The 6,000-nt window shown below is 38.3% G+C and overlaps 1 long non-coding RNA gene across 1 annotated transcript; it reads right to left on the reverse strand.

The window, feature by feature from the left end:
• Window positions 1-4,240: 4,240 nt before the first annotated feature.
• Window positions 4,241-5,694, reverse strand: LOC110870804. Its single transcript, XR_002553248.1, has 3 exons — window positions 5,567-5,694; window positions 5,039-5,092; window positions 4,241-4,558 (listed from the first exon to the last, which is right to left on the reverse strand). It is a non-coding gene; the product is annotated as an uncharacterized LOC110870804 (long non-coding RNA).
• Window positions 5,695-6,000: the final 306 nt, after the last annotated feature.

The raw sequence follows: 6,000 nt of genomic DNA on the forward strand, positions 1-6,000 counted from the left end.
AGAGATTATCTTAGTTATAGTAGTAGGCTCCTCTTTTGAAGGTGACGTTACCCTCAACTCAGTAGTTTGAGCCAGCAAGGATACAATCCTAAAGGGTTGGATTATTGATAGATAATTAATTAAGTTATTAATGCGTAATGTGGTAGGCCCCTCTTTTGAATGTGACGTTACCCTCGGCTAAGTAGTTTGAGTCAGCAGGGATACAATCCTAAGTAGCCGGGTTAATGTTTTAATAGTAGTTTACATATGAGGGGATCAAGAAATTCGGACCCCCGCCATCCAATACCAGTGGGTATTGAAGGAGGTTCTACTAAGCTTGACCTAGGTCCTTGCAGGATCTATACACTGAACAAGGCAAGACTCTTACCAAACCATTCCCTTAACCCCCCGACCAGGTAGCCAACATATCTCCATATAGACCGTGGAGATATGAATGGTGTAAATCTTTTATTTTATATAGACAATAAAATAACGCCAAGACACCACGGACAAATGATAAGGAAGATTCACCTTCAACATAAGAAACTAGTTATTAAAGTCATTAATACATAACCAAATAAAAAGTGCGAAAAGATTAAAAATAAAAAGTATTACTCTAAATGCTTGTCTTCACCAAGTGATGTAAGAGACTTAGGCAAACATGGCCTTTGATTATCAAGAACTCTTACTATCAATCTTGGATTCCGAGACTACTACACACACTCTATGATGGATGATGGATGATGGTAGTGGATGTGGGTTGTGATGGTGGTGGTGGGTGGGTGAAGTGTGAGAGAGGTGGTTTGCCAAGGGATGAGTTGCAAGTGAGCTAAGCACCCATATTTATAGCCTGCACAGAAGCTTGGACACGGCCCCGTGTCCACCCATCTTCTCTTTCTTCATTAATTGCAGTTTGTCTACATTAGTTGACCACGCCCCCGTGTCCGCTGGGCACGACCCCGTGTGCAGAAGCGTATCTGTACTATCAAGATTTGCTTGGATTCTGCGAATCTTAGCGTTGACCACGGCCCCATGTCCGCTGGACATGCCCCCGTGTTGGGTGATAGAAACTTCTACAACTATGTCTTTTCTGCAGACACTTGGGCACGCACCCGTGCTCATTGAGCACGAGGCCTGTTCAGCCTTCTGTTCTCTTGTTTTTGCTTAGGAAGATACTGTTGAGGGGTCGGGTATGCCACGTTTATTCCTTTTCTTGTATTCTTGTTAGATTTAGCTGTATTTTTGCTTCTTTTGAGCTCATTTAATCCTGAAAATACAAAAGGAAGACAAAAGCACACTTTTTCCAACATTAGTACTAAAAAAAGGTTAGTTTTATGCCACATTTGATGTAATTTATATGTTTCATTTTGCACACAACAAATACCCTCACACTTGAATCTTTGCTTGTCCTCAAGCAAAACACTTTATAATGTGGCTTACACTCCCAAATGGAATGGGTAGAAGAGAAGGTTTTGGGCTTGTCTTGAGTGTCGGGATTCCAGGATTTTTATTAGGTTTTATTTTTGTGTTATTTACAATCCTATTCGTCATGATTTATTTAGAACATTACATAAGATAAATTACTTATTTGGGCATAACATGCCTCTTTAAAATTCCATTTATATACAAGTTTACATACCTCACGGGAGATCACTCAACACTCGGCCGAAGATGTATTTTTGTGAAACACTCGAGAGCGGCATGGAACTTACTTCTACCATAAGCTTGCTAAGCAATCAATCCTCTTCCTTTTTAACTATAAACCTTTGTAAATATCAAGATGACTTTTGGGGAAGGGTTAGGCTTGGGTTAAAGGTAGGTGGTTGGGTTAGTGATTAGTAGAAAAAATGGCGAAAGGCGTAAAAAGCATCGGTTTTCGTAAAACTTTTTATTTTTTTATTTTTTTTATAACTTTTTATTCTAATGAAGCAATCCATCAAACAAAGTTCTTTTTGATGAACTTGTTTGTTTATTTTTTTTTACTTCACCATCAAAGTTTTTTTTTCTCATAAGGAACATCATATGAAAAACTGAACATTTTACTAAAATAAAGGGTTTAAAATGAAAAAAGGGTTTTGGTGGGTAAAGGGTGTTTGTTTTGTGGGTTAAGAAATGAAAAGGTTTAGGCTCAAAGGGGTTAACAAGAGGGATTTTGGGTAGGTGGTAAAAAAAAGGAAAAATAATGGTGTTGAAAGAAAAAAGGGTTAGTCCTAATGCCTCCATCATTTACTTATTTGGGTTTAAGTTGGTAAGGACCAGGAATGTATCGTCATGGCAAGTTCTAGAGTCATAAGAAACCAAGCGGCTATTCACACAAGAAACGAAAAATGAGCATTTAGTTTTAAAGATGTGTATTTGTATGCTCAATAAAGGCTCAAAACTCACTTTTTGTGGGAATGGGTTTTTTAATGTGATCAAGTATATATAATCAAATTTTAACTAGATTTGTCATGCCGTTTCATAATTTTCTTATGTTGGTTCTTTTTATCACGACGCTATCGGTTGTAAATTCGTAAAAATATAACCTTTTTAGAACTTGTTATTCCCAAATTAAACCAAGACAAGTAAAAAATGAAAAAAATTTTGAAAAAATTTGGGATGTTTAGCTGTTCCAATAGAGTTTTGTGTAAGGCTTGTAATTAGGACTTGCAAAATTCAAGGTTTTAGCATCCCCCCACACTTGAATTACACATTGTCCTCAATGTGTCCCAAAAATAAGTTTTTAAGTTGATCGAATGTGTAAAAGGTGTGTTAAAAGCAAAATTTTATGTTACTGGGCATCTGGACACGGCCCCGTGGTGTCCGGGCATGGCCCCGTGTTCAGGTTGCCAGTAACAGAAAGTAACAAAAAGTAACAGAAGCCCGGGCACGGGGGCGTGTTCAGCGAACACGCGCCGTGTCCAGTTACCTGAACTGGGCGATTTTCTGCAGATTGTTCAGCATGGGGCCGTGTTGGCTGGACACGGCCCATACTGAATTTGCTGTAATGAAGAAAGTTTGTCGGGAGGCTCTGTTTTTGTGCATGGGGTGCTGGTTCAAGTTTCCCTTAGTATCCTTCACTATCCCGAGTGTGTTTTATTCCTGAAAATTAAAACTAAACTAGAAAACATAAAAATTAATCTAAACTAAACTAAGGATAGTTCCGCGGAATGCCTCCGTGGTGCGCCACATTTATAAGGGTTCTTGGCTAAACCTAAAGCCAGTTATATGTTACCCAAGTGGGATGTTTTGCATCCCATGTTGCACCGTCGGAGAGCATCATCCAAACTTGAGTCTATGACTTTCATGTAATTGACCGGGTCATCGTCTTCTACTCTCTTACCAACTCCGAACTTCATTTCCTTGTCCCCTACCCTCAATGTTAGTATTCCACCATTCATGTCTACCACTGCGTGGGCCGTAGCTAGGAATGGCCTCCCTAAGATGAGTGGTACTTCGATATCTTCCTTCATATCTAGTATGACAAAGTCGGCTGGGAAGACAAATTCGCCGATTTTGACCAATAGATTTTCAGCGACACATTGTGGATATTTGACGGACCTATCGGCGAGTTGTATACTCATTTTTGTAGGGCTTGTTTTTCCTAGGCCGAGTCGGTCGAACATTGATGCGGGCATGAGGTTGATGCTAGCCCCGAGGTCGGCTAGTGCATTGCAATGATTCAATTTTCCTTGTGCATTAGTTGACCACGCCCCCGTGTCCGCTGGGCACGACCCCGTGTGCAGAAGCGTATCTGTACTATCAAGATTTGCTTGGATTCTGTGAATCTTAGCGTTGACCACGACCCCATGTCCGCTGGACATGCCCCCGTGTTGGGTGATAGAAGCTTCTACAACTTTGTCTTTTCTGCAGACACTTGGGCAAGCCCCCGTGCTCATTGAGCACGGGGCGTGTTCAGCCTTCTGTTCTCTTGTTTTTGCTTAGCAAGATGCTGTCGAGGGGTCGGACATGCCATGTTTATTCCTTTTCTTGTATTCTTGTTAGATTTAGCTGTATTTTTGCTTCTGTTACGCCCCTAACTCATCATTCTCAAAAGATCATAACGTGGTTAATAGATGTTAGAAATTTTGGCATGACCCGTATGTAAATAGACCATTAACACCTGCTTTATACGGTAAACCATTTCAACGTAAAACATCCTTGACAAAAACCCAAAACGGAACATAAAACCAAGTTGTAAAGCCCGTCTTGTTCGTTTAATAAAATGACGACCAACGGACACTAGTAACATAAATCTTCTTAAAAATTGTCCAAGCTTTTCGCAATTAAACATAAAGACATCAATAACATTTGGGCGCTAATTTAATAAAATTTGGGCATGACCCGTCCATAAGACGAGTATATCCCTGTTTTAACCATCAACAAAACCAACAAGTCTACAACCCGTTCATCTAGACACGACTAAGAATCATACATAAAGTGTTAAAAAAAGTGTAACCACTAACAAAGTTTTATAAAAAAAAAAAATGAACGAGTATTTGACCCGAAACAATAATACGTAATAGCGGAAGCGCTTGATAACCATCAAATGTGCATATGCTCGCTCCAAATTGCCAAGTCGGCTAAATTGAGTATTTACCTACATTCAACAACAAAGCTTTTAAAAGTTAGTCATAATATCTATTTCATTTACAATACTAACATTTTAGTTCCATTTGCTTACATATTTTCATTTCTTTTACGCATTCGATTACCCAATCAAATGGGTAATGGCATATACTCTCATAATAAGATTCAAGCATACCACTTACGACCCGGTAACATCGGGTTAATTGCTTTCAACATGAATCTTTCGCTCTATCCGTATAAAGGAATGAACTTCATACATTCGTTATTGCATTCACGTCCACCCGTTCTAAACGGATGGTACCTTATCCTTACTCGACTTGTTCAACTTGAACCGGTCGACTTGCATAGCTTATCATAACCTTCGTTAGCATAACCAAATCCGCAAGGGATTTGCTATCCACTTACTAATCACCATATTCATTATAACAAGGGTTGTTCTTCATAATTATTAACAAAATTTAAGTAAGGTTTTGTATGCAACAGAACATACCTCGATCATGCGTGTCTTCCGTTTTCTTAGTGCTTGTACCTTCTTCCTTCACACCTACATTACAACATTCATTCATTCATTTAGTCCATCAATTCGTTCAACCATTTTTCCATATCACACGTACATTTATCTTTTAAGCATTTCATCAAACACTTGGTAGGCATCATAATTAAGGTATACGGTACAAGCATATAAGGCATAAATTCCTACTAGTTCATCATATAATTCGACGACAATACATACATGTTCATATCTTTCTTTCATCCTACATAAATTTCTGAGATTCAAACATTACAACATCACCATATTTCAAGATTCCACATGACTATAACCACTTTGATCCTCCTATTCATACCATAATTTCAAAAAGTGGGTTTTTACCAAAATCTTTCAAATAACCTAAAAATCAACATGATTCTTGTTCTAGAAGGTAACCCTAACTCAGATTTCTCACATTTAGACATAAAAATTCAAGATTGGGTTGAACCCCTCATTCTACAAATCATGATTTCTGAAAATTAAACTTACCACTTTAATAATCGAGGTTAGATGAGAGTAAATCGGAGTTCATGCACCAGATTACACTTGAATTTCCACTTCAATTTACTGGATTTGCAAAACAAGGGTTTCACCTTGTTCCCCCTTTGTTCGTTCGATCCCAGCCACGCACAAGAATGTGTGTGTTTGGGTTTTGCTATTCATTAATTCCTTCACTTTAAAGCTTTACCAAATTACCCCCTCTAGTTATGTATTTGTTTTATTTAAGCATTTCTATTACTAACTAATTATTTACACACATTTTACCAACCAAGTTGGGATTTTTAATTTAATTCATTTTACTCCCTTCTTAATAAATTTTGGGGTGTTACAAGTCTACCCCCCTTAAAAGAGGTTTCGTCCCCGAAACCTTTCTCATTTCAACAAGACCAATTCTACCATTACTTTTTTTATCTATTCATTCA

This window comes from Helianthus annuus, chromosome 6, assembly GCF_002127325.2.
Source record: "Helianthus annuus cultivar XRQ/B chromosome 6, HanXRQr2.0-SUNRISE, whole genome shotgun sequence".
Lineage (NCBI taxonomy): Eukaryota > Viridiplantae > Streptophyta > Magnoliopsida > Asterales > Asteraceae > Helianthus > Helianthus annuus.